This window comes from Ovis aries, chromosome 1 (assembly GCF_016772045.2).
Source record: "Ovis aries strain OAR_USU_Benz2616 breed Rambouillet chromosome 1, ARS-UI_Ramb_v3.0, whole genome shotgun sequence".
NCBI lineage: Eukaryota > Metazoa > Chordata > Mammalia > Artiodactyla > Bovidae > Ovis > Ovis aries.
This window is the reverse complement of record NC_056054.1, coordinates 210084757-210111888: the sequence shown is the minus strand read 5'-3', so window position 1 is coordinate 210111888 and position 27132 is coordinate 210084757. Positions and strand designations below refer to the sequence as shown.

The 27132-nt window shown below is 40.6% G+C and overlaps 1 long non-coding RNA gene across 2 annotated transcripts in view; it reads left to right on the top strand.

Annotated features, from left to right (window-relative positions):
- The window catches only part of LOC121816904 (uncharacterized), a 289186-nt gene extending 263447 nt beyond the window's left edge, over positions 1-25739 (top strand). For both annotated transcript variants that reach the window (XR_009595011.1, XR_006056612.2), the window contains 2 exons: positions 3118-3195; positions 25507-25739. This is a non-coding gene — a long non-coding RNA (uncharacterized LOC121816904). The remainder of the gene's footprint in view (positions 1-3117; positions 3196-25506) is intronic.
- Positions 25740-27132: the final 1393 nt, after the last annotated feature.

The window sequence follows — 27132 nt, the reverse complement described above, 5'->3', positions numbered from 1 at the left end:
GTTTATTTGACTGTTAGGCATGTCACAGATCCCGCTGCCCTAGATCCTGGACCAGGGATTGAACCTGTAGTCACTGCATCAGAAGGCGAAGTCCCAGCCACTGGACCACCAAGGAAGTCTCCCCATTTCCAAAGATTTTAAAGCAAAAATCATCCTAGGAATATGGGTTGCATGAGAAGGAAGGGGAAAAATGATGATTTTTTTAAAAAGCATAAACTTGATGTTATCTTTCTCCACAGAACTGAATGACCTTGTCATATATTAGTGAATACATTTTCTCAATATCCCCATGACATCTATGCCTACTTTTCTATGACGTTTAATAGTTTATTGCAGGATAGATGATGGTTAAATTTCTCAGTGCACCAATCAACTTCTCCTGTTTCTTTCCTCTTTTCTCCATTGTTTTCTGTCCAATAGACTTAGCTTCCCCATGCACCTGGAATGGACTTTTCAGCTTCTAGGCTGCTCTTCATGGTGTCTGCATCACCCAGCAACTATCAGTTCTTTCCTCTTTACCTACTGAAATCCTTCCTATCCTTTGAGACATATGTCAAACCTCACCTCCTCTCATAAGGTGCTTTATACAAAATACTCCTCCAGTGGATAGCCTCTGATAAATTTTCTTGGTTACTCTTGCCATAGTTAATGGTTTTCACTTTTCCAGACTGGATGGACTTCCTGTTTGCTTTCTATCTCTTCTGACTCTCATTCCAACTCTTTCTTCCAGTTTATGGGTTATACAACTTGAGTATGGTCTTTCCAGTCAACAAATCTCTGTCTCCTCTGCACAATTTGCCTCTTTGACCACTTTGACTATTCATTCCAAGACTGTATTTGAAGATTTCCGTGCCTTTGCCTATGAAATCCTCTTTCTAGCACATCCTCTCATTTCCCTCTTACTCACTTATTGCTGTGGTTTCAGTCCTAGCATGCAGCAGTTTCTTTTGCTATAGAGTCTTCTTTTCAGCATCTCTCCCTCCCATTCCTTCTTCATAGTTCACCTTCTTGTGCTATCCTTCTTCCCTAAATCACTTTTTCCCTCCCAACTGTCAATCATGTGTCCAACTTAGCCTAGTTAAGTGTGCTTCTGAGGCAGTGCTTTTCTCCCTCTCCACCTTGCGACTGTTACGCAGTTAATGTCCCTAGTCCTGGCTTTGCCTTCTAAAAGCGTCTGCTGCCTCTGTCAAATACACAAGCCATCCACCAGCCATGGCCTTTTGTGTCCAACAGACCTTGTGTTAATACTAACGGAGTTAGGATTGATGCCCACCATCAGAAGAGCCACATAAGCGCTCAGAGCACAGGGTAAAACCTGAGTTCAGTTGTGTCTGAGTTCTGCTGCCATATAGCTACTCCCCTTCATCTGCTGGGAGTCCCTAGGTACAACCTACAAAGACCGCTGCCCACCCAGGTTCTTAACCACTCAATGAGGTCATTTTTGATTCTGAATTGTTTTGTTTCCTGGTGCCTCTTTGGTTGCTCACTGGTTGTTTGCCCTTCTTTCTGCCTGACCGCTGGGGCCTTGAGCTCTTCCTGCCTCCTCTTGCCTCTGGACCATTTCCTCCCATTCTCAGACTGCTCTCCTGGTTCATCTTCCCCTTTCTCAGAATATGGCTTGCTCTTGCCTTTCCTGTCCACTTGGGCCTTCGGGCCCTGTCTGATTCCCTGGGCTTCTGGCTTCCGTTGCCTGTACAGATCCTCATCTCAGATCAATTTAATGACTGAATATCGAGCACTTACTATATATAATGCACTGTGTGATTTGTGTCAGAGATATAAAAATAAATAATACAAGTACTTTGTCACAAGGAATTACAGTGTAATGTAAGGGTGATTTATTTGTACAAGGCAGACTGTGATACATTCCCGAAGTGAGATTCAGGAAAGTGAAAGGTGAAGTTCTGTGTGCGTGTGTGTGTGTGTATTGGGTTCTGGGTAGTGGTGAACAGGACAGGTTGCTTGGAACAGGTGACATGTAGGACTGATTTGAAGATGAATAGGGACATAGCCAAAGAGATACATGTTTGGACAAAGAGTGAAGTTAAGTTTGGCTAGACTTGCAGTAGTATTTTTCAACAGGAAGATACCACTATTTTATAGAAGTCACTCATCACTTCTGTGACAGGTGCTTGGTATGCTTAATGTTCCACTCATTAAATGACATTGTGACCTCCAGTCACTGAGGTAAACAAATACAACTCTGACACAATTTCCAGAGGCCTTGGGGATGGTACCATCCTCCTGAGCAAATCACTGCACCATGAATGTCATATAGGAAAATCCAGAAAGATCTGCTCAGCTGAGGAGTTTCTGCCAAAGTAGGATTGAGTGAGAAGCTACTGAAAGTCTCCAAACATGGATGACAGTCTCTGAGATACTCTTTGGAAAGAATTAGAATATTACTCTGGCAGTGAAATAGAGGACAGCATACAGGAGAGCCTGGATTAGGGTGTGGGAAGAGTCAGAGGCTGTTGAGTAATGCAAATAAGGGATGATAGCAACTTATACTGGATACATACACACAATGTTGCCTTCCTTGGGTAAGACAGCCAGTTGGATATGGGGGACAAGGGAGAGTTGAGTCAACAGTGATTCTCAGGTTTTGAACCTGGTGGCTAGAGGTGCCATATACAGAAATAGGGAGGTCAGAAGGAGGAGTTGGTTTCAGGGCAAGACGATGAGCTCCGTTTGAAGCTTGTTGTGTTTGTGCAACCCAGGGGGACACTGAGTGACCAGAGTGGTGCCACCAAAGACCAGTGGCCACTTAGTGAATATAAATTATGCTACTTGAAAGGCTATGTTTTTAAGGTCTTTGAGACAAATTGTTTCTTAAGCCCATCACACACTGCCACCCTCTAGTCACTTTGCATCAGCCAGCCTCCTCATCTTCCTCTTTTCTTTTCTCTCTTTCTCCCTCCCTCCTTTGCTCCCTTCCTTCATTTCCTCTTTCTTTTTCTTTCTTGACAATGAACTTTCATCCCAGTTCAGATCAGAATGCTCCTCAAATTGAAATCAGCATTTTGAATTAGTGACTGAGCTTTTAAATAAAATATTAGGTAATGGATGTACCAGGAATGAACTAAAAAAGATGCAAGCTTTTCTCAATGATTTCAGCTTTATTCCCTGGTGTCTCTCACCGAAGAAAGGTCATGAACAACAAGGCACAGATACACTGGATCCAGAATTGCTAAAGTAAGTTTTCTCCTCCAGCAGAGTCCCTGAGGATATTGAATCTGGCTGAGCTGTTCAAGGTTTCATATTCTCCCCCTAAGTAAATTAAATCAGGAGCACATCTCATCACAGAGATCCACACAAAAGCCTGCTATACCTTTTTGGCAAGCAGTGCTGGAAATGGAGCTTTTAGAAATTCTAAAAGCCTGCCTCCTCCAGCCATCTGCGTTTGGCTGGTCCAGCTGCGTCCATGGCAGGGGTGGGGGACGGGGCCACGGTGGCAAATTTCATCCATGTCTGAGCCAAACAAAACCCAAATGGACTCCTTTCAACATTGTCTCTCTTTTCCTCCGTGACTTGGTGTTTATTTCTTCCCTGAAGCAGCCAGTGATCCTACTGGGAGTGAGTGGTTACCTAACCTTTTCCCCTCAATGTTGAAAGTGCTTTAAGTGTGAGGGTAAATGAATACAAATAGGAACGTGTTGGGAAGATACAGTAGGGAAGCCTTCTGTGGCTCTGTGAGAAGATACAAATGCTGGCTTAATTAGAAAATCAATCTTGCTGTCCGGCTGATTGATTACAATCCTCTGCTGGAGGTGGGAAAGAGTCGAGTCATGACGAGATAATTTTTTCCTATTACTAAAAGGAGGCCTAATGTACATCTCTAAGCAATTCAGCGTGAAGAACTTGTTAAAAAAACGCCACCTTTTCCCTCATGTTAATTGAATCTTCGAGGGAGAGGAGGAGGAATCACATAGTTTGCATTTGTGGAAACTCTTACTATTTTTTTTCCTAAGGAACCCTGAGTTCTGAGAGGTGATTTAATAACTTTATTTCTAAAAAATGGAGATTTTTTTTATAGGATGGAGGATGGACACCTGCTCACCACATCCACAGAACACTGGCTTAAGTGATAGGGTTTATATCCCTGGAGGAAAGAATTTACATGTTTGATGATCAGTTTACACCTCTTGGCCCTCATCAGTGTCCTCATCAAAACATACTGTGAGGGTAAAAGTCAGATGTTATTTTGTCTACTTGGGTTTCCCTGGTGGCATAGATGGTAAAGAATCCAGCTATAATGCAGGAGACCTGGGTTCGATCCCTGGGTCAGGAAGATCCCCTAGAGAAGTGAGTGGTTACCTACTCCAGTATTCTTGTCTGGAGAATTCCACAGACAGAGGAGCCTGGTGGGCTACAGTCTATGGGATTACAAAGAACTGGACGCGATTGAGCAACTAACGACTTTCACTTTTCAGATGAGAAAATAGGCTGTGAGAGTTTAACCTTACCAAGATCACATGGATGGTGAACAGAGGAGCCTGGAAGAAAAGCAATCAGCCCTGCAAACCCTAGCATTTCCCACATACTGCTCGGCTTCTGAAGAAAGTCAGCAAGAGTAGCTGACCCATCTGTGTTCTCTCTCTTGCCTCCTGTTGGTTCTGTGGTCAGATCTGCTTTTCATGCCCCCTCTCCTGCACACATTCTAAATCCAGAAGAGAAGTTTTGGCTGAGCAGAGTTCTCATAGTTCTGATCTGCATTTGTCACACTTCAGTCTTGAAAAGGCAGAGCTTCTTCCCTCGACTGTGGAGCGCCATCAGCCATCCCTCTATTGCTTAACTCTTCTGCTTAATTTGTCATTTTGCAAATCCGAATAATGATGCAGCTGTAGCTCTCTTCCCCCAAGGATGATCTCTACTGATACTCTTTCCAGCAGAAAAGCCTCTTTGAAAACGCTTGCTGCAAATAAAGTTGGAAGAAAGATTTTAGAAACCTTCCTAGCTTAAAGGATACCAAGAAAAAAGAATTCAGATCTAGGAGATCCCAGAAGAATGTCCTCTGCTACTTAGAAACCCTTTCCTTGGGTTCTTTCTTGTCCCACAGTATCTCACTTATTCAATAGGTTTTTATCCCAGGATTTCCCCCGACTCATGCTGACCGTTAATCTTGAGCTAAAACATTTTCTCCCTCATTTCAGTGAAGTTTTGCAATTCAACCATTTCATGCACTCTCACATGTGGATTACATTTGTATTATATAATCATTTCCAAAAAGCCCACAGCCGAGACCAAGCTTATTAGTAAAATGGAACCAGCGTTCTCCGGGCAGTGTTCATCCCAAACTTCATTTTATGAGAAACATAGTGAGGCTTGTTACTAAAATCAAGAGATATTATTTGTTTCAATGTTCAAAGGCTGTAAGAATAATGAAATTATGCAATAATTTCAAGATTTCATTTTGGGTACTCGCTTCAGCATAATGAACTTTATTATATAATGCTGCAATCATTAAAATAAATCCTTAAAAACAGACTCAGAGAAGGCCATCAGCCATCATTCCATCAAACTCACCTAACTAAGAGAAAAAGAGCAGATGTGACTTGTGTAGCATCATACATATGGAAATCTCTGACCACAAAAGAAACGTATACTTTATAAGGAGCATTTATTTGAGGTACCTGTGTCTTCTTCACTCTGTGGTCCTCTAGATGTGGTGCTAAAAGGCAATGAAATATCTTGAGTATTCGAAGCAGAAGGAAGAATGCCCAAACCCAGAGCTATTGAGAATAGTGTGTGTGTGTGTGTGTGTGTATGTAAACATTCAAGAAGAAGCATACAATTTCTGTGTGTTCTGTACATTGTAGGCTTTTACCACTGTTGTGTGGAACACACTTTGCATATTTTTGGGTAGAGCTTAATTATTATTATTTTACTTCCGAAGCCAAAGATCGTGCTATTCAACCCAATTTACAAATGTGGAGACTGAAGTCACACAGATAAGTCTTGGCACATCCAGGAGATCGTTCCTGTGATCTAACTGCAAAGCTTGTGCTCTTAACCTACTATGTACAGTATACTCTCTGTAATTATACACATAGAAATAAACTAGTGGGAAAAAGACACGTGATACTTGAATTTGACACTGCCTCACAAAGTATGGTGCCTACGGTTTCATGTATAAAAGTCAATGGTTAATTTGAAAACTGACGATGGTTTGGGTTTCGTTTGCTGAGGCTTGATGTGTGCATGTGTACTAAGTCACTTCAGTCATGTCTGACTCTTTGCAACCCCACAGAATATATAGCCCTCCAGGTTTCTCTGTCCATGAAACTCTCCAGGCAGGAATACTAGAGTGGGTTGCCATTCCCCTCTCTAGGGGATCTTCCTGACCCAGGGGTTGAACCTGGGTCTCCTGCATTGTGGACAGATTTTTTTACCATCTTCCTTTACCAGGGAAGCCCTGAGGCTTGGTAAAGCTCATAAAATACAGCTGATTCTTAGAACTGTCTCTCCCCTAAGTATGGAGGTATAAAAATGTTTAAAATGTGTTAAAATTTTGAGATAAATTAGCCATGGATTTATGACACAATAATATTTTCAAATGCTCCAAAATTTTATGGAGGGCTTCACATTTCAGTGATATTTCTTTAAATACAAAGAACTCCATGGAAAATCTTGAGATAAGATTCCTACCTTAAGATTTTGCCTCCCCCTTTCTTCTTTGGTTTTGAGAGAAATCAGAATTTGCTCACTTTGTGTTATCACTGACCTTGTAAACATACTTGAGGTAAAAATGATGGCAGAATCAACTCAGAATATTTAACCTTAGGAGGTGGGGTTTGGCAAAAACATAGCCTGTTGAAGAACAAAACTAGATGGTTTCAGGAATCTGTAGTAGTCCCTTGCATTGTCATATGCTTAGGAAATATTTATTAACATTTTTGGAAATGACTAAGACCCTTTTGGTTAGACTGGTGTTTTCTCTATTTGTGGTTTTGTATTTATTTCTGACTAATTCCAGATAACAGTGGTAAACCAAAAAATCAGGCAACAAACCCTTTGAGTATACTAGTTTTATGCAAATTTAGATGGTATTATGAGAAAAGAATGTAGATCACTCCTAAAAAAGAAAAGGAAGGTTAAACATTTCCACAGCATCTTTGGTCTCAAATGCAACTCAGTCCACACTCCTCTCCCATATCCCATTTGCAGTGTTTGTCATGTGATGTGGGAAATCACTGGGAAGACTTGCGGAGGTGTTGTACGTCAATAACTGCTGCAGATGGCCAAACACTTATGTTTATTTTCTCAGCGACTCTTTCCCATCACCAGTGAGTGAGCTAGGAGAGACATCACTGCTTGCATTTCACAGAAAAGTTCACAGAGATGTTAATAACATATTCAATATATATGAATAGCAATAGAATCATCAGGAGTTGACTCTAAGATTGCTTCATTCCAAAGCCCAGCCTCTTTTCACTTTTCACCACAACACTCTACATTTCTTGAATGTTTCTAGTGACTATTTCATACTTGCCTCCTTGTTTTAGAAGAGTGAGCGTGAGACTATAAGGTTTGGATAAGAGAGTAACATTGAATAGGCAAGGTAAGACTGAGCCATTTATAGGCTCAACTAGAGATTTCATAAATAGCCACAATTGACAGATTTCAACTGCAGACAGATGGTAGTTTTGGCTAGGATCAGCTCAATTCCTCGAAGGTAGTTCTGTGCTACCAGAGCTGGTCTGCTCTACACTCCTTTGGGTTGGCTCAGCATGGAGTGTGATGAGGAGGTTTCATCTGGCTGGACTGAATCTTAATATTTCAAAATGTCAGAAATGAAATGAAAGGAAAACTAATATACTTTGCATGTTACTTCCTCTTCCTAGAGATATTATCACAAAGGGACCTGGAATGTAGGTTGAAGAGATATATACTTGAAATTCCTATCTTCTCTCAGTGATTATTGATACTTGCGGCCAGCACAGATTCAACTTATTTTTAGATCAAATATATAGTTGGTAAACGAACTATATTTTAGGCTTGAATTAAACTCATTTTTCCTTCCAGTCTGTCCCAAATCTAATTGATTGGGCACCTTTCCACTTCATAATCTTGTTTATTTAGAGGAAATATAATCCATATGTTTCACATTCACTTATATTTAATTCATCAAAGTGCTATTTGGCAATCAGCATTTGGTGTCTCCTAGAAGATTCTTGAGGTGCTTTTGATAAGATTTAGCTCTTCTAATCAGGACATGGAGAAGGGCATGGCAACCTAACTCCACTATTCTTGCCTGGAGAATCCCATGGATGGAGGATCCTGGTGGGCTACAGTCCATGGCGTCACAAAGAGTTGGACATCATGACTGAAGTGACTTAGCATGCACACCCGCAATCAGGACATAGTATGATGTCTGGAGAGAAACAAAGTTCCCAAAGGGCTCTAGGTCAGCTCAAAGCTCCATTCAAAACTTGTTATGAAAGACTGAGCTTAGAAGAGTTCTTCTGTACAATTCACTGCTCTCTGAAACAGCCAGGAGAGATTGCTGGATAAAGGGTTACTGGACTCCTCAAACAGCTTGGTTTAATGTTTATCGTGCAGACACAAATGAACAGATTGATAAATATACTATTTTATTTATGCACTATATACTAAACATTATGCGCTCTGCATACATAGTAAGTAGAACATTAAGGATTTGACTACATAAAAATTAAAAGCATATGATTAACTGGTAAGTAATATTGGCAACAAATGTGCCAAAGCTATTATACTTAATATATGAAAAAGTATATTTGAAAATAATAATGTAAATATCCCATTAGAAAAATGAATATGACAGAAGGAAACACATGTAAACACACACATATAAATGGGAAATTAACATGTGCAAAAAATTTTGTTTTATTAATACTCAAATGATGCAAATTAAAACAAAATGAGATATAATTTTTAAACTAGCAAGTCTGCAAAATAATGTTAAAACAAATGCTACCAAGATTTTTTTTTTTTTTACATAATCTGCAGGTTGAATTGCAAACTGGTAAAATTTTCCTAGGAATGCATTTAACAATATGAATAACATTCTTAAAAGAGTTCATGTCCTTTCATGCAATAATTTTATTTCTAGGAATCTATCCAAAGTTGTGGGCAAAGATTTATATGCAAAAGTATTTATTGCATTGCTGTTTCTAATATTGAAAATAAAAAAGCTGACTTTTCTAACAATAGAATTAAGTTATGGCTAAAGAGGGTACATTGCATAAGCTATTATTCATTTACTAATATCACACTATGGCATTTAATGTCATGAGGAAATGCTATTGTATAAATGAGAAAAAAACAGAAAATGAAACCCATATATGATTCCAACTTTGCAAAATAAAACCAGACACACAAATACATGAAAAAATATATTAAGAGAAACCAGTTGTTATCAATTATGTGATTTTATTTTTATTCTTTATAATTTTATGCCTTTTAAAAATAATGAGCATGTGTTAATTTTATAATCATAAAACATTAAATATTGCTTATAGTGAAAGAATTCTTTGAATGTCCAATAGGCTAAAGCAGTAGAAGTAGTATTCATCAAAAACTGATATGGTCTTTTTTGGGTTTTTTGATGTCCATTAAAAAACTCTTCTTTTCTCATGTTTTCATGGCAATAGTGGAGCCATCTTTGAAAGGATCTGTAAATGAAGCTTTGTCTTCATACAAACATGATAATCTAGAAGAAAAAGCATTCACTCTACCTTGTCAGTTAGAACAAAAGCTCCCACAATTCATGTTAGAAGAATTTTCTGATTTCTGAATAAAATTTAGTTGGAAATTTCTCTAGGTACCGTCAGTTGAGTTCAGTTCAGTTTGTGACCCCATGGACTGCAGCACATCAGGCTTCCCTGTCCACCACCAACTCCCTTAGCTTAAAGGGAAAATAGTTATTTAAATAAGCCAGTTATCTTAAAGACAACATTTTGCATCTTTTCAGAAGGCATTTCCCCCATGAGTTTAGACTTGATTGACTTGATTTATCTACCTCATTAGGGAGAAGGGAGTTTGGATACACAGCATAAGAAGATATAGTTGAGAAACTGGAAACTTGTTACAAACAAAGTCTAGTCTGGAGAGACAACATAGCATAGGAGAGAATTAAAACCTGGGGTTGCATTTTAGTTCTGCCTCCTCAAAGATGTATGAGCTTGTTCCATCACACTGTAACTCTCATCTGCCTCAAAGCGTTCTTGTGAGGAATACATGTATATGTGTGAATTGTTATTGTTATCATACAATCTATGGAGGATGGTACTAGAAATCAGACTCTTGTTTTATCTTAACATTGATGAGTTGGACCAGAAGTTTCTTAGTAGAAGTCATCGAAACTTATTAGAAGTCACTGAAACTTTCATGCCAATCTTAACAAATGTCCCCAGAAATTTTAAATTAAGCTAAGAAATATGGATGCCATACTTTTTGTTTGCTGGTAGTCCTACTGTACAATCACTCGGAATGCCCTGAAGATCAAATATTCTTTAATATATGTTTTTATATTTACAGTAAACTCTAAAAGAAATGAAATAGGTCACACATCTATCTATTTTATAGCTACTTCATGTCTGTGTGTACCTTAATTTAAAAATAAATCAACCAGCTGAATGTAATACTTGTGAAGAAAGCTTATCGTTTTATAATTTTGAAAAGTTAGAAATACAAACTGCTCTGGATCAAAGTGGGTAGTGAAGAAGCCATGTCTCAGCTCGAGAAGATAGTGGATGGGCTTACAGAGAGAGACCCTCAAGGGAAAGTAGAGTCTGCCTGTGGGAAAAGCAGTTGATAACTATTTGTCACAGCAACCCAGTAGGATATTTTTTTACCACACTGCGAGGCTTGTGGGATCTCAGTTCCCTGGCCAGGGTTCAATCCTGGGCCCTTGGCAGTGAGAACACAGAGTCTTAAAAACTGTGCTGCAAGGGAATTCCCTCACAACTGGATTTGAAACTCCAGGCAGTAGATATTGGACAACCCCAGCCAAAGAAACCAAGAGTTATCAGTTTAAATTCATGAAGTGACAAAGTGACAAAGTGACAAATTTCTGGAAAAAAAAAATGAACTTTTTTTTCCTTGATAGCAGATTCAAATAAAAGGTCAGGAATGTTCATAGACACTGAGGCAGGCCAGATGTAGAGAGAAAGCCAGGACCTCTTGTTTGCTTCTTTGTTTATGCTTCCTGTAAGTTAAATTTGGGCTCCTTAATAAGAACTTACATTTTGTTTAATTTCTGTTCTTACTGAGGTTTCTTTTTGTATGATAGGAAAGTATAAGCATAATTTTTTTAATAATGACTAATTTTTTTATGCATATAAACTTCAAGTGGGAAGTATTTATTCTATTTTAAAGATGTGAATTGAGTAACATGACAAAGAGCATTGTGCTACTCCAGAGATTCATTATAGAATTAGTGAGCTTCTGGAATATTTCAATCTAGAAGCCGTTAGGTAGGGATGAGCAGGACTGACTACTGAACAGGGAGGAGGTGAGGGGGCAGAGTCGGGGTGGGGCAGGCTGGCATGGGACATCAGAACTTGAGTAAGGTGGAGGCATCCTCCTGAAGGTGGGGGACCTGTGGCAGTACTGGGAGATTGAGTACATATAGGGAGACTGACTCAATAAGTAAATAAGTTAATAATGGTTTTATGCTATTTAAGAAGTTATACATTTAGGTAAAGGAAAAAAAATGCAATGAACCGTGTGATATCAGATTGGAATCGGAGGTCTGATGTGAACTCATTGTTACACACACACACACATACACACACTCTCACACACACAACCTTTTAGCTTCCTAGCTCTGGTCTTTGAGAGGCCCCCTGAGCCCTGGCATCCCAGTCACAATAAGCACCCTTAGTGGCCAAATCTTGATTTCAAAGTACCATTCTTTACTAAAAGAAGTTGTGATTGTTTGGAGAAATGACTGATTCCCAGAACTGGGCCAGGGGAGCTATAAAAGAAACCTGGAATATCTTATTTTCCTAGGATGTAGGAAGTACTCAAAGGATGGTGGAACATGATGAAAGAAACCTCTTTGAAAGGACTCACATGAGCACTGGATAATCTGAACTTCAAAACAGATAATCTCAGTAAAGGATTATAACTCATTGAATAAAATAGACTCCTTAAATCCATACTAATACATCAATGGATAAATAAATTGAGAAAGGTGGATGCTGACTAATGAATGTCGAAAGAATATTTACATTAGAAAATTACCATTTGGCAACCATTACAGTAGTAACTAAGCCGAGAAACATCTATGAGTATTAGAACTAAGGGAGTAAAAGTTTGATAAGGAGAAAATATAGTCTCAAAGAAGTACCTACTATGAAGTATTGACATATTAAAAAAAAAAGAGTAACTTGAATAAATCTGGGCGATACCATCTTAATCCAATTATCAAAGTTAACCTTACCAGAAAACAGACACAAGAAATTGTGACCACTTTATAGGACTTCTGAGACTTTACTGCCAAAGATATATAACCTTGATCTAATTATGAGAAAATGTCAGGCAGACTCAAATTGAGGGACATTCTACAAACAACTGGCATGCAGTTTTCAAAAGTGTCAAGGACTTGGATACTATAGAGAGACTGGGGAGCTTTTCCATATCGAAGGAGACTAGAGACACAAAGAACTAGATGTTTAAGTCTGTACTGGATCCTTTTGCTATGAAGAACATTAATGGAAAAATCAGTGAAAATTTAATGGGGTCTGATATTAGATATTTTGTTGTTGTTCAGTCACTAAGTGGTGTCCAACTCTTTGCGACCCCACGGACTGCAGCATGCCAGGCTTCTCTGCCCTCACCATCTCCCGGAGTTTGCTCAAACTCATGTCAATGATACCATCCAACCATCTCATCCTCTGTCACCCTCTACTTCTCCTGCCCTCAATCTCTCCCAGCATCAGGGTCTTTTCCAGTGAGTTGGCTCTTTTCATCAGGTGGCCAAAGTATTGGAGCTTCAGCTTCATCATCAGTTCCTCCAATGATTATTCAAGGTTGATTTTCTTTAGGATTGACTGGTATATTAGAGACAGTAGTCATGTATCATGTTAATTTCCCCATTTCAATGGCTTTATTTTAATTATGCAGAAGAATGCCTTTGTCTGGAGGAAATTTATGCTAAATTCTTGAGGAGTTATATGATAGTATGTTGGTAACGTTAAAATGGTTTAGGAAAAAACAATTTTTGTGCTGCGTTTGCAGCATTTTTATAATTCTAAAATAATTTCAAAATAAAAATTAGCTTTAGTATGAAAAAAAAAGAATAAGAAGTACCCTCTGTCCTCAGAGAGGCTACTGTATAGTTGAAGGGCCATGACAACAAAGGTGAAGTCAGCAGGGAAAAGAGGGAGGCAGTCTGGTGACATGGTTACTTTTTGGGCTCTGGAGCCAAATGGCCCATCTTCAATAGTAGCCCTGCTGTTACCAGCCAGGAAACCGTATGGGGAATGAATAAAATTTGAGGGACTCAGTTTTCTTCTCTATAAAAAGTGGATGATGATAGAATAACCTTATAGGGTAATGTGAAGTTTATAGAGCATAAGGCAAGTGCATAATACATGCTAGCAATTATATTACTAGTTATTGGCGATTAAACTCATGATTATTTGTAGTCAGAGAGATGCATCTAAATTCAAGCCCTGCCACTTTCTATGTGACCTTGAGCAAGCTACTCATTTTTCTAAGGTTCAGGTTCTCCACTGAAAACAGAAATAATTATCATGTTAATGAGTGCCAGTAACAGAATAGGTGTGAGAATTAAATAAGATAATGCAAGATGCTTAGCACTTTCTAAGCACTTTATAAATGTGTTATTGTCACATAAATACAAGATGAAATATTAATAGAATAAATTCCATCAGATAAATTAAAAGCATGTGGCAGTTCTGAGAAGAAGGAAAAACCATCTGGGGAGAAGTAAGGGAAAAGCACTAGGTTGTAGAATTCTCTGGAACAACTGAGAAGTTTTTACTCTGATTAATAGATGCTACGGCTAGAAGTGGAGAAGGCAATGGCAACCCACTCCAGCACTCTTGCCTGGAAAATCCCATGGATGGAGGAGCCTGGTAGGCTGCAAGTCCATGCGGTTACGAAGAGTTGGACACGACTGAGTGACTTCACTTTCACTTTTCACTTTCATGCATTGGAGAAGGAAATGGCAACCCACTCCAATGTTCTTGCTGGAGAATCCCAGGGACGGGGGAGTGTGGTGGGCTGCAGTCTCTGGGGTCACACAGAGTTGGACATGACTGAAGCGACTTAGCAGTAGCAGCAGCAAGGCTAGAAGTAGGGCAGGAGCAATAGGAAAGAGAAATAAGGAATGTGGTGTTCAAGGGAGAAACAGGAGTCATTTGTGATCTTTCAGCATTAATAGACAACATGCAGCAAGAAAGGAAGAACCAGTGTGTGGAAAACACACTGGATTAAAGTGTTGAGGGGCTGCTAGCAGGAAATGAATTTGGCTCTAGAGAGAGATTTCTTCTCTAGAGAAAAGGAGACTGGAATGAGCAAGCATAGATGCTGAGCTGATGATGGAAGTCTATGAATGAATGAGATTTCCAAGGAGGACTGCCCAGGAGATAAGGAAGGAGGAGCTAGGGGCAGAACCAGGGAAACTGCCTTCATTTAGGGAGAGTGAAGGAAGGATGGGAGTGTTGGGGAGGTGTGAGGGTGAGGAAGAGAGAAAAGTGGTGAATGAATTAGGAAGATGCTAAGTAAGAGGCAAGGGGTAGCTTTGTTCAGAGAAAGAATGCAGAGGGTTGAGAAGAATAAAGGGTGGGAGAGAGATCCTGTATTATTTACCTAGCTGGTTGTTGCCAAGTTACGGGAAGGAAGTAAAAGCCAGACTCCCAGGAGTTAAGTGCCAGGGAGAGCATATCTGAGTAAAAGGGGTAGGACTTGGAGGAAACTTCTTGGAATTCTAATGCCAAGGCAGACATACCAGAAAGCAGATAAGCTTTCAGTTTCAGTCCCCTCATTCTCCCAGACCTTTCCCAGGCCCTAGGATGTACTAGCAGTGCCTTTCTATGGTTATGTAATCTGTAAAACTTACACACTTAAGATATTTGACAGTCTGTTTAACCAAATCCCACAGACTAGGTGGCTTAAACAACAGAAATGTATTTATCATGGTTCTGAAGGCTGGGAACTCTAGTCAGCACCAACTGGGTCAGGTGGAACCCTCTTCCTGACGTGGAAGATAGCATCCTGTCTCCCTGTTTTCTCACAATGTGGGGGTGGGAGGGATGAAGGAGAGAGGGAAAGAGAGAGAGATTCTCTTGTATAAAAGCATTAGTTTTAGAGATTTCCTGGCAGTCCAGTGGTTAAGACTTTACCTTCCATTGCAAGGGGTGTGGGTTCAATCCTTGGTCAGGGAGATAAGATCCCAGATGATTTGTAGTTAAAAAATAAAAACAGAAAACAGAAACAATATTGTAACAAATTCAATAAAAAGCTTTAAAAATGGTCCACATCAAAAAAATCTCTAGAAAAGCATTAGTCTCATTAGGAGATCCCTACCCTCATGACCTAATCTAGCCTAATTTCTTCCCAAAGTACCAGCTTCCAAATACCATCACACTGGGAATGAGGCTTTCAACACAGGAATTTTGGAGGAAGACAAACATTCAGTCCATGCTAATGTTTAAGTACAGTAAAAGACTATACTATATCTTTCTATTCAGGCCCTCCTTTACTCACAGTTCCCCTTTGTTGTGAATAGCATTTGAGTATCTGCTTAGGGAACTAAGGTTAGGGTGTATGGGGATATACTGAGAAGTTCACATAGAGGTAACATATAGTTAAGTTACTACTAATAGTCTCAGGAATTCTCCCTCCACCCACTGGGGCCTGACTCATCCAGGGATGACATCAAGTGTGAATGTGCCTTTTGACACCTGGCATTAGGAAAACTGTGGAGGAGAAAAGGTTTGAAATGCATAGAACCAGAAGCTAGTGTGTAAAACGTCCTTTTAATTATGAGATGTGTGAAACTGTAAGAAGAGGATCCTTTTTTTTGTCAAGGCCCAGTCAAAATGTACATTCTCCCCTATCAGATAACTTAAAATTCAAAATATACCTCTGTGATGAGACATCAGTGACAAACTGGTTAGTGGGTTGTCAGTTTAAAGAAGTTTTAAGATTAGTCATAGCACACACACACAAATTTTTGAAATGTTCTGAAATGTTTCAACTCAGGATTGAAAGAAACTTGATAAAGAATTTTTACAAATTGGAGAAAAAAATTTTGCCAGCTTACATATTACCAGTAATAGAGCAGGAAGCTAAAACTTTTGGTACTGTAAAAATGAAAACATTAAAAAAAATTAACTATACTGAAAAGACAGATTGAATCTTTGCCAAATAAGGAAGCAATCAAAGAGAATGCAAATTAAAAAATGAGAGGGAAAATGTTGCAGAGACCAGACAGTTAATAAATAACTGTTTACATTATTTATTACATTATTTTTATATGTATTACACTATTTTTAATATATTTGTAGCATTTGTTTTTTAAAATTGTAATTTGTTGCATTGTTCTCATTCTAAGTAAATACTCACTTTTGTACTTTTGTTTATAAGTTTGAATTCTTCATTTTAAACAGCCCTCCTACCCCTAAATTGTATAACCTGCAGGCCCCACAAAACCTGGATCTTCCTCATATAACAACTGTGCTTTTTTCCTTAGGTTTACTCATGCTTGAACAGAAAACTTAGGATGTCAGCTTTGGGCTAAAATAGATATTAAATATTTTTCATCATTAGTAATTTTTAGATGAGAGATGACCTGAGCATTTTACAAGCAAGTGGGAAGGAGCTAGCTGGAAGTTCTTCAGTCACTAAGTTGTGTCCGACTCTGCCACCCCATGGACTGCAGCACGCCAGGCTTCCCTGTCCTTCTCTATCTCCCACAGTTTTCTCAGATTCATGTCCATTGAGTTCATGATGCTACCTAACCATCTCATGCTCTGCCTCCCCCTTCTCCTGTTGCCTTCAATCTTTCCCAGCATCAGGGTCTTTCCAATGAGTCAGCTCTTTGCATCAGCTGGCTAAAGCTCCAATACTTTGGCATCAGTCCAAAATATTGTGGAGTATCTTCCAGTTCATGAAGGAGGCCAGGTTGTCACCTAAGTACCAGAAGTGGGTGGTTATAGGGATTTGGACTTCAGCATCAGTCCTTCTAATGAATATTCAGGGTTGATTTCTTTTAGGATTGACTGATTTGATCTCTTTGCTGTCCAAAGGACTCTCAAGAGTCTTCTCTAGCACTGTAATTAGAAAGCATCAATTCTTTAGTGTTCAGCCTTCTTTATAGTCCAACTCTCACATCCTTACATGACTGCTAGAAAAGCCATAGCTTTGACTATATGGACCTTTGCTGGCAAAATGATGGCTTTGCTTTTTAATATGCTATCTAGGTTTGTCATAGTTTTCCTTCCATGGAGCAAGTGTCTTTTAATTTCATGGCTAAAATGCCACTGTGACAAGGACATTGCTGGAGCAGATCTTATTTTGTGAGGATGGGTTAGACAGAGTTGAGAGAACAGCTTTCAAAAGCAGGCACAGACAGTAGTGAAGAAAGAAAGAGAGGGAGTAGACTCTGAATTAGTGTGGAGGTTGGTAGGGGTGTTCCTGTCCTATGACCATAATCTTCCAGTTCATGAAGGCAGCCAGGTTGTCACCCAAGTACCAGAAGTGGGTGGTTATAGGGATTTCCAATGCTTGAGCATGTCATTAAGAACTGTTTTGCAAACTGAAACTGTGAAACAGCAGTGATGAACCTGTTCTCATCTTTCCAAACTCTGTCTGTTATTCCTAAGACACAGCACCCAGAGACAATCCCATGGGCTTGACAGTATCTGTTTAAAGTGAAGGGTTTGGGGATAGCCCTATATTTTCCCTATTCCGGTGTCAGAATGATGAGAGAATAAATCTGAGGTAATAATGCAAGGTTGGTGAGGAGACCGTCGGGTGGGGAACTTGAGTTGTTGCCTTGAGGAAAGGCACAAGGATTTATTTATATGTGGCCTTATCCCACACAGGATTTAAGGCTGCTTACAGGAATGCAGGCAGTAGAATAGCAAGCTGTGGTCCATAAATAAAAAATCAAGGCTGGCAAAAGCATAAAATATAGACGAGCAGACTTCAGATGTGGCTTGTCAGGGGTCTCGAAGTAACTGAAGGGTTGCCATGTGGATGCGAATTAGGGTTATTTGGTTCAAGAGCAGCCGGGGTGGGGTGGGGGATGGGGGGGATACAGTGAGGCGAGTATCAGCACAGCATAAAGTGAGGCTTTCTAACAAGTGCAGCTGTTTCACAGAGGAATGGAGGTCATGAACTCCTCCTCCATCACAGGAGGCAATTAAACAGAGCTCGGTAGCTCTTTTCTGGCCTGCTATGAGATCCAGCTGATGCAGTGGGTAGACTGGCCCCTGATGTGCCCTGAAGGTCGGCATTTAATGATCAAATGAAAGGGACTGTTCTAAACAATGTGCTATAAGTAATGAACTATTCTAAAATATTCCACACAATAATAAAAACTTGTCAACAGTCATACTGAGTATTTTTTATGACCTGCAGTGTTGTTGCCCACCTTTAAAGGCCATTGCAGATTGCAAACCCAAATTTTCTAAAGCGGAAATGAATAAAATCCACATAGAGGAGGGGTGGAGTGAGACGTTCATGGGTTATACCTCATCATCATTCTCTGAGTCATCATTGGCAGCTTGCAGAACTGGTGGTATCCCTTCACATAACATTCAACAACAATGGCTCTTGTTCCCTATCGTCTGTCAGGCCCAATGGTAGACCCTGGGGAGATGACAGTGTTCCAAAGACACAGCCCCTGCTTTCACAGTGATGGTTGCTTAGTGGAAAAATGACATTAATAAAAACAATCACATCTATATACTTATAAAGTCTAATTTGGTGTTCAGTCCCTGATCGTGTCCAGCTCTTTGTGACCCCATGGACCAGGCCTCCCTGTACATCACTATCTCCCAGAGTTTGCACAAACTCATATCTATTGAGTTGGTGATGGTATCTAACCATCTTATCCTCTATTTCCCTCTTCTACTTCTGCCTTCAGTCTTTCCCAGCATCAGAGTCTTTTCCAATGAGTCATCTCTTCACATTAAGTGGCCAAAGTATTGGAGCTTCTGCTTCAGCATCAGCCCTTCCTATGAATATTCAGGGTTGATTTCCTTTAGGATTGACTCATTTGATCTCCTTGTAGTCCAAGGGACTCTCAAGAGTCTTCTCTAGCACCACAATTCTAAAGCATCAGTTCTTCAGTGCTCAGCCTTCTTTATGGTCCAACTCTCACATCAGTACATGTCTCCTGAAAAAAACATAGCTTTGACTATATGGACCTTTGTCAGCAAAGTGATGTCTTTGCTTTTAATATACTGTCTGGATATGACACAATCTTCTTTCCAAGGACCAAGCATCTTATAATTTAATGGCAGCAGTCACCATCCACTGTGATTTTGGAGTTCAAGAAAATAAAATTTGTTACTATTGTTTCTGCTTCTACTTGCCATGAAGTGATGGGGCCAGATCTTAGTTTTTTGAGTGTTGAGTTTTAAGCCAGCTTTTTCACTTTCTTTTTTCACTCTCATCAAGAGGCTTCTTAGTTACTCTTTGCTTTCTTCCATTAAGGTGGTATCATCTGCGTATCTGAGGTTGTTGATATTTCTCCCAGCAATCTTTATTCCAGTTTGTGATTCATCCATCTTGGCATTTCTCATGATGTACTTTGCATATAAGATAAATAAGCAGGATGACAATATACAGCCCTGACATATTCCTTTCCCAATTTTGAGCCATATTTCAATGTCTGTTGTTTGTTGTCCATTGTCCCATGTCCAGTTCTAACTGTTGCTGCTTGACCTGCATACAGGTTTCTCAGGAGACAGGTAAGGTAGATATTCCCTTCTCTTTAAGAATTTTCCACAATTTGTTGTGATCCACACAGTCAAAGGCTTTAGTGTAGTAAATGAAACAGAAATAGATGTTTCTGGAATTCCCTTACTTTCTCTATGATCCAGTGAGTGTTGGCAATTTGATCTCTGATTCCTCTGTGTTCTTGCAATCCAGCTTGTGCCTCTGGAAGTTCTCAGTTCATGTACTGCTGAATCCTAGCATGAAGGATTTTGAATATAACCTTACCAGTATGCAAAATAAGTGTAATTGTCTGGTATTTTGAACATTCTTTAGCACTGCTCTTTTTTGGGATTGGAATGAAAACTGACCTTTTCCAGTTCTGTGGCTACTGTTGAGTTTTCCAAATTTGCTGTCATATTGTGAGTGAAAGTTGCTCAGTTGTGTCCAACTCTTTGCAACCCCATGGACTATGAAGTCCATGGAATTCTCTAGGCCAGAACACTGGAATGGGTAGCCTTTCCCTTTTCCAGGGGACCTTCCCAACCCAGGGATTGAACCCAGGTCTCCTGCATTGCAGGCAGATTCTTTAGCAGCTGAGCCACAAGGGAAGCCCCTTGCTGGCATATTGAGTTCCTACACCTGATGATGTACAACATGTTCTTCCCTCATGCTATAGCATGTCTTATAAAGCTATCCACTATCCTCGAATACCCTTCTCTTTCTTCATAATGCCTATTAGGCCTTATTGAGCTTTTTTAAAATCCTAAAAGATGATGCTGTTAATAATGCTAATAGGCATTATGAAGAAGGAGAAGGGTATTCTAGGATAGTGGATAGCTTAGTAAGACGTGCTATAGCATGAAGGGAGAACATGTTGTATATCATCAAGTGTAGGAAAGTGTGGGGCAGGGGGGAGTGATCAGAGGGAGGGTGTTTCCAGCTGCGGGGATGATGTGAGCGAGGGCTCAGAAACATAAGGGACTATTTGAAGAATTCTGTGGCCAGGGTGGCATAAGTTTGGGAGAGAGGGTCTAGGCTGTGCTCAGAGGACTTCTGTCTTTATCCTAAAGGTGATGGAAGCCCTTGGTTTGACCAAGGGAGAAATATGATCACGTTGATGTTTTGTTGTTTCATTTACATGTATGGAATCATTTTAGCTTTGGAGTAGGGTCTAGAATGGGGAGTAGAACAAGAATAAATGTAGCAAGACTATTCTGTAGGCTGTATGAGTGTTCAAGATAAGAGTTGGCAGTGATTTGGGCAAAGATGGAGAGAAATGACAGTTTCCTAACGGTGAGCACGGGATAAGCATGAGCAGGATTTGGTGATGGGTTGGATGGGAGATAAAGTTGTGGGAGAGGAAGTGGTATCAGAGATGACTCCAACTCCTTGGCAGATAAGCGTTCCATCCACTGATAGGGTGCACCATGATAGGGCTGGTCTGAGATGCTGGCTGACAGAGAGACCTTCTTGACTCACTTGGTTAGGGGCTAGAAAAGACAACCGGTTTAACTGATTCAAATTCGGTTCAACTCAGTATATTTCCATTCTATCCAGTCCAGTTAGATTATGGAGCAGCTACCAAATAAGGCTCCATTACTGATCCAGACAAGTATGAGTGGCTCTCAACGTGGTTGCACAGTCATCTCTTCTACCTGATGGCTGTTTGCATAACCAAAGGCCCCACACAAAGTGCCAAGTGCCTACAGAGACAGAAATGAAATGCCACCATAACATAGCACTTAGTACTCCTCACAGAGGGCTTGATTGACTTGCAGGAGGATTGGACTGACTTTTGCTAAAGTTGGAGATGAGGCTTCATAGGGTGCCTTTGAGGTCACTGAGCAAGGGCTGATGTGAATGTGGGCAAACCTCCAATATCTCATTGTTGGTCAACCCTGACCAAGCACTGGGGATTACATTATGTACACATGTTCTTAGCCCTGACTTCCTCTCAAACTGCCAGGTGCTTCTTAAGGGATTCTGTGCTCATATCCTCATTTCCATGGACAATAACCACTTTCTAGTGAGCCCATCTGTGTTTTAAAGCAGCTAGTTGGAAAGGATCTGGTAGCTGGGAATTTTCTGATAAAGGCAGTGCATACCTCTATGTATCTGGGGCTGATAGTTCTACCACATCACCACCTGAGGTTACAAATGGAAAGCAGGAGCCCCAGCTTCCTCTCTCAGCCATGTCGGATATCTATACGCACCTTTCCTACGACCCTGATGTGTCCCAACTTCTCAAAGTGCCACTACCAGTCCCCTCCAAAACCCACTCAGAACCTCAGGATAAGCACCATAATCTAAATGCAAATACTTCTGGGAGAACTCCTGTGCTTAATCTAATTTTGGATCTTAATAGTAGTGCCTGACCCTTGTACACTCAACCCCACTTTCAAAATGTGCTTCTCTAAGTGTTTCATTTAATGCCCAGACAGTCTTGCGGGGGTCGGTATCATTATAATCATCCACAGCGGGACATCTCCAAACCACTAGGTCGTGGCCGAGCTGGGACTCTGCATTTCATGTTTCCACCTCTCTACCAGTTGTTCCTCCTGAATAAAGCAAACAGATCTGAGGGGGAGCTTGAACATGTTGTGAGCAGAGAGAATTTTCCCATTATCCCTTGAAGTCACACAACACAGGCAGCTGTCGAGTTCTCCCCACTTAGTGGAAGTCCAGCTGTCAGCACAATAGCTAAGAGGACAGGATGTAAAGGGAAATAGGCCTGTATTTGCATACTGATCTTTAACCTCCTGTGTGTGACCTTGAGCAAATGATTACAAATTAGGACAGTACAAAAAGGGACAGAAATCTTAGGGCTGTTGTAAGGAATAAATGAATATGTATGTATACATATCCCTGGGCTTCCCTGATGGCTCAGTGGAAGCGAATCTGCCTGCCAATGCAGAAGAGACACACGTTCAACCCCTGGGTGGGCAAGATCCCCTGGAGTAGGAAATGGCTACCCACTCCAGTATTCTTGCCTGGAGAATTCCATGGACAGAGGAGCCTGGCTTGCTGCAGTCCGTGGAATCACAAAAGAGTTGGACATGACTTAGCGACTGAACGACAGCAACAAGTACTTACATACATGCACACAGACACACATACACACACGCGAACGGATACATATATGCCATAGTTTCTGAATCATAGTAAATACTTTAAACGTATTATTGTGGAGGCAGTGTTTTTGTAGCCTGATTCCAGCTTTTGTAGCCTGGGCCCAGCTTTTGGGCTGACCTCAATTTGAACAGGGGAGGCAAATAACTGAAGTGCTGTTTTGCTCCAGGTTGATTGGAAATGACTGATTAGAATATTGTGTCGGGAAGGTTACTGAGGTTTACTCTGAGATCAGCTGAAATTAATTGGTATTCCTGTATGTGTGCTCTGTAGTTTTGCCCTTTCTTGAGACCTGTTTGCCGAGTCTGTCAGTCTGTGCCTTTGCTTTGCAGCCTGAATGTCTGCCTTAGGCATTTGCTCAGATTTTTTTGTCAGGACCAGTCCGGCTATGTTCAAACTCAGTGCAGTTTCCAGCTCACAGGGCCACTGCCTGCTTGGGTGAGAGCAAAGGATTTAATGAATAAGAACTATGTATGGATGGGTTCTAACAAGAGGGGTTAGCAGGCTGATTCAAAAATAACTACACCACAGCAACTCTGGGTGAGTAACTGTTGTATATTTCCATCTGCTGTATATTTCCATCCAAATAAAAGACATTCATTTTGAAGACCCTGGAACAGCTGTAACTTGAGATTCCCACAACTGCTTGGAAAACTGTCAGTCCTTTCTGAGTGGCAGCGGATACAGAAGCAAGAATGCCAGTAAGAATATAAAACTGATTCTGCGGAACAGGGCATGGGTTAGCCTTGCAAGAAGCCAGCATTCTTGAGCACTGATCTGGCTTTCAAGTGTTTGGGGGACAGTATTTTTATGAAGTTTACTGATTAAACATTTTCTGATCTCTCTTCTGAAAGAATTACAGAAATAACAATAATTATTATGAATGATCTCTTAGAGTAGGGCTTATCAAAGATTCCATTCTGTGATCTGCAGAGAATTCTAACAGTGTGCTATGTTTTTCTTTTGCTTCTACCAAATTTATCAATGTCTCAGGTCATTATTTGCCTGATCACAACAACATGCATTCATGAATATGTATTAGCTAAAATCCTGCAATTTTATGTGTTAATTTGCTCATGTCTTTAGGTGTTTATAGCAATTAAATGAGACCTTGATAAATTTAGAAGAAACAAAAAAAAAGCTTTGATATTATGAGTGCTTATGTGCTTGAATTGCAGGCTCTGAGATAAATTATGTTTTGTGCAACTATTAATTCATTTATGGGTTTATTAAATATTTTCCCATTTGGTTACATTTCTTCTTAGAAAAAAGTCTCTTCTTGGCTGCATTGTTTGGTCTTCTTCTTGTGTTCATTTTAGTTTGTGAATGTGGCTAATCCTTATCTTGGCTAATGTGAATTAGGTGTGTTATCCTACTGGGGACCTATCCAGGAGTCTGGAAATTTATTTGTAATGAGTCAGGGTAGCCATGGGGCAGGCTGCTCAGGGGTCAGAGTTCTGTCTCAATCCCACCTAGTCGGAGGGTACCCAGGTGGAAAGGGATGCATTGTTAGCAGAGGTCACCAGTGAAGAAGGGGCCGGTGACAGAGTTTTGGCTCCCTGAGAAAGAAAACCTGGGAGTTGTGATAGTCCTACCAAGCCCAGTGGTGTGTAATTCCAGTGGTGATGTTCCAAGGGCTTGGTAGAGTAGGGATTTGAAGTGGGGCCCAGAGAAAAAGTACTGGGAATCCTAATTCCATCCTGAGAATTGGGACATAGCAGGGTGGAAATGGCATCAAGGCCCAACAGAATGACAGTGGCAGTAACTCGGTCACAGGCCACAACTCCAGGAAGGGATGGGGCGGGGTTGCCAGATTTAACAAATAAAAATACAGGACATCCAGGTAAATCCAAATTTCAGATAAACAAATATTTTTAAGAGTCAGTAGGTCCCATGTATTATTTAGACATACTCATTCTAAAAATTTATTTATTGCTTATCTGAAATTTATCAGGGCATCCTGTGTTTTATTTGGCAGCCCTAGGTGTGTATAAGGGACACTGTTCAGCCCTTGCGTGCCTAAGGAAGCCTGACTCATCTGGATGGAGGGGCTGGCTGGGGGTGGGGAAAGTAAGATGGAGCAGGGCTGCTGTGTTTTGTGTGTGTATGTATGACAGAGAAAGAGAAAGAAGAACTAAGAGACTAATACTGAATAATTTTATGTTGGCTTTAAGACCCACTTATTTTCATAATTTTCCATCTCTTTTGCAGGGCAGGGGTTTGGTTTGCTTAGCAAGTACAAGTTACACTTGGCCTGTGTCAGAGACAGGATATTTGTTGGTTTGTAGCATGAAACTGGCTAAGTTGTGTGTATCCAAAGCAATGCCATCTTATTTGAGAATGAAAATTTCAATCCTCCAAAATGGTTGTCCAGATTGCAGTGAACACGTGAATATTTGGGAACATTTGGATGATTGCTATCCTTTGCATAAAAATCCACACGACTGACTCTATTTTTCTATTTTTATCCAGGTATTTTGGAATAATGTAGACAGCTGAAGAGGTTCATCTCCAAGAGAGAATACATAACCATCATGAGGTAGGAAATTTTCAGAACTACTTCTTGATGTTTTTCTTAAGTCTTTATGGTTTGTGTTTATTCTTTTTAATGATTTTATTGATCTCTGGTTCTCATCTCACCCCCTGCCCAGGGCTAAGCACAGAGCTTGGCACATATTAGATGCTGAATAAACTTTTAAAATGAATAGATGGGTAAATTCATATATTATTCTTAAATAATATATGGTGGTTCAGATAGTAAAGAATCTGTATGCAATGCCAGAGACCTAGGCTCAATTTCTGGGTTGGAAAGATCCCCTGGAGGAGGGCATGGCAACTCACTCCAGTATTTTTGCCTGGTGAATCACATGGACAGAGGAGCCGGGTGGGCTACAGTCTACAGGGCCGCAGAGTTGGACATGAATGATTGGGTAACACGTTCACAACACACAGAGATTATACTAAGGATTGAAAAACTATTCATTTCAAAGGGAAGAGAACACATATTTATTGACTATGCACTGTGAGACAGGGACTGGGCCAGACACTGTATATTATGTGTCTATGTACACATATACCCACATATGCAGATTTATGTACTACTGCAGTGGCACCCCACTCCAGCACTCTTGCCTGGAAAATCCCATAGATGGAGGAGCCTGGTGGGCTGCAGTCCATGGGGTCGCAAAGAGTCAGACACGACAGAGCGACTTCACTTTCACTTTTCACTTTCATGCATTGGAGAAGGAAATGGCAACCCACTCCAGTGTTCTTACCTGGAGAATCTCAGGGACGGGGGAGCCTGGTGGGCTGCTGTCTCTGGGGTCGCACAGAGTCGGACACGACTGAAGCGACTTAGCAGCAGCAGCAGTCTCCTTGTGAGTAAACATTCAGTTCAGTTCAGTTGCTCAGTCGTGTCCGACTCTTTGTGACCCCATGAATCGCAGCATGCCAGGCCTCCCTGTCCATCACCAACTCCCAGAGTTCACTCAAACTCTTGTCCATCGAGTCGGTGATGCCTTCCAGCCATCTCATTCTTAGCATTAGTAGCCTCATTATACATTTGTGAAGACACAGCAGTTGGGTGTATTGTGAAGATCCTGATCTAATAAGAAGCAGGGCTGGGACATGTGAACCCTCTGTCTGAGCTATTACCATCTCCACTGATGCCATGCACCTTCTTGGACTAACCTGCAGTCATTGCTCTTGCTTTGGTAGGTCTCATGTTACTTTGAGGATTTGAATAAAGCCAGGTTCCTCTCCCGGAAGCATGAACATAGAAAGGAATACTCTCAACTTTACAAGCGCTGTGTGTTCATCGAGCATCCCTGATTAAGGACCTCATAATTAGGATACAGAGTTCTTTCTGGGAGGTCACGGCTGAAGATCAGGATCAATCTAAAACTGATGTGGTCACAGCCCAGTTCTCTGACAGCCCTGTTCAAGACCCTCCCCTCATGGAGGCTAGAGGCCCAGATATCTTCTTCTCATGCAAGATCTGCTCAGCCCTCAGGGAGCCAATGTGCTTCTTTCATTCTACCAATAACTGTATATTAAATATATTAATATTCAAAAGTACAGATTTTATGATTCTTAATT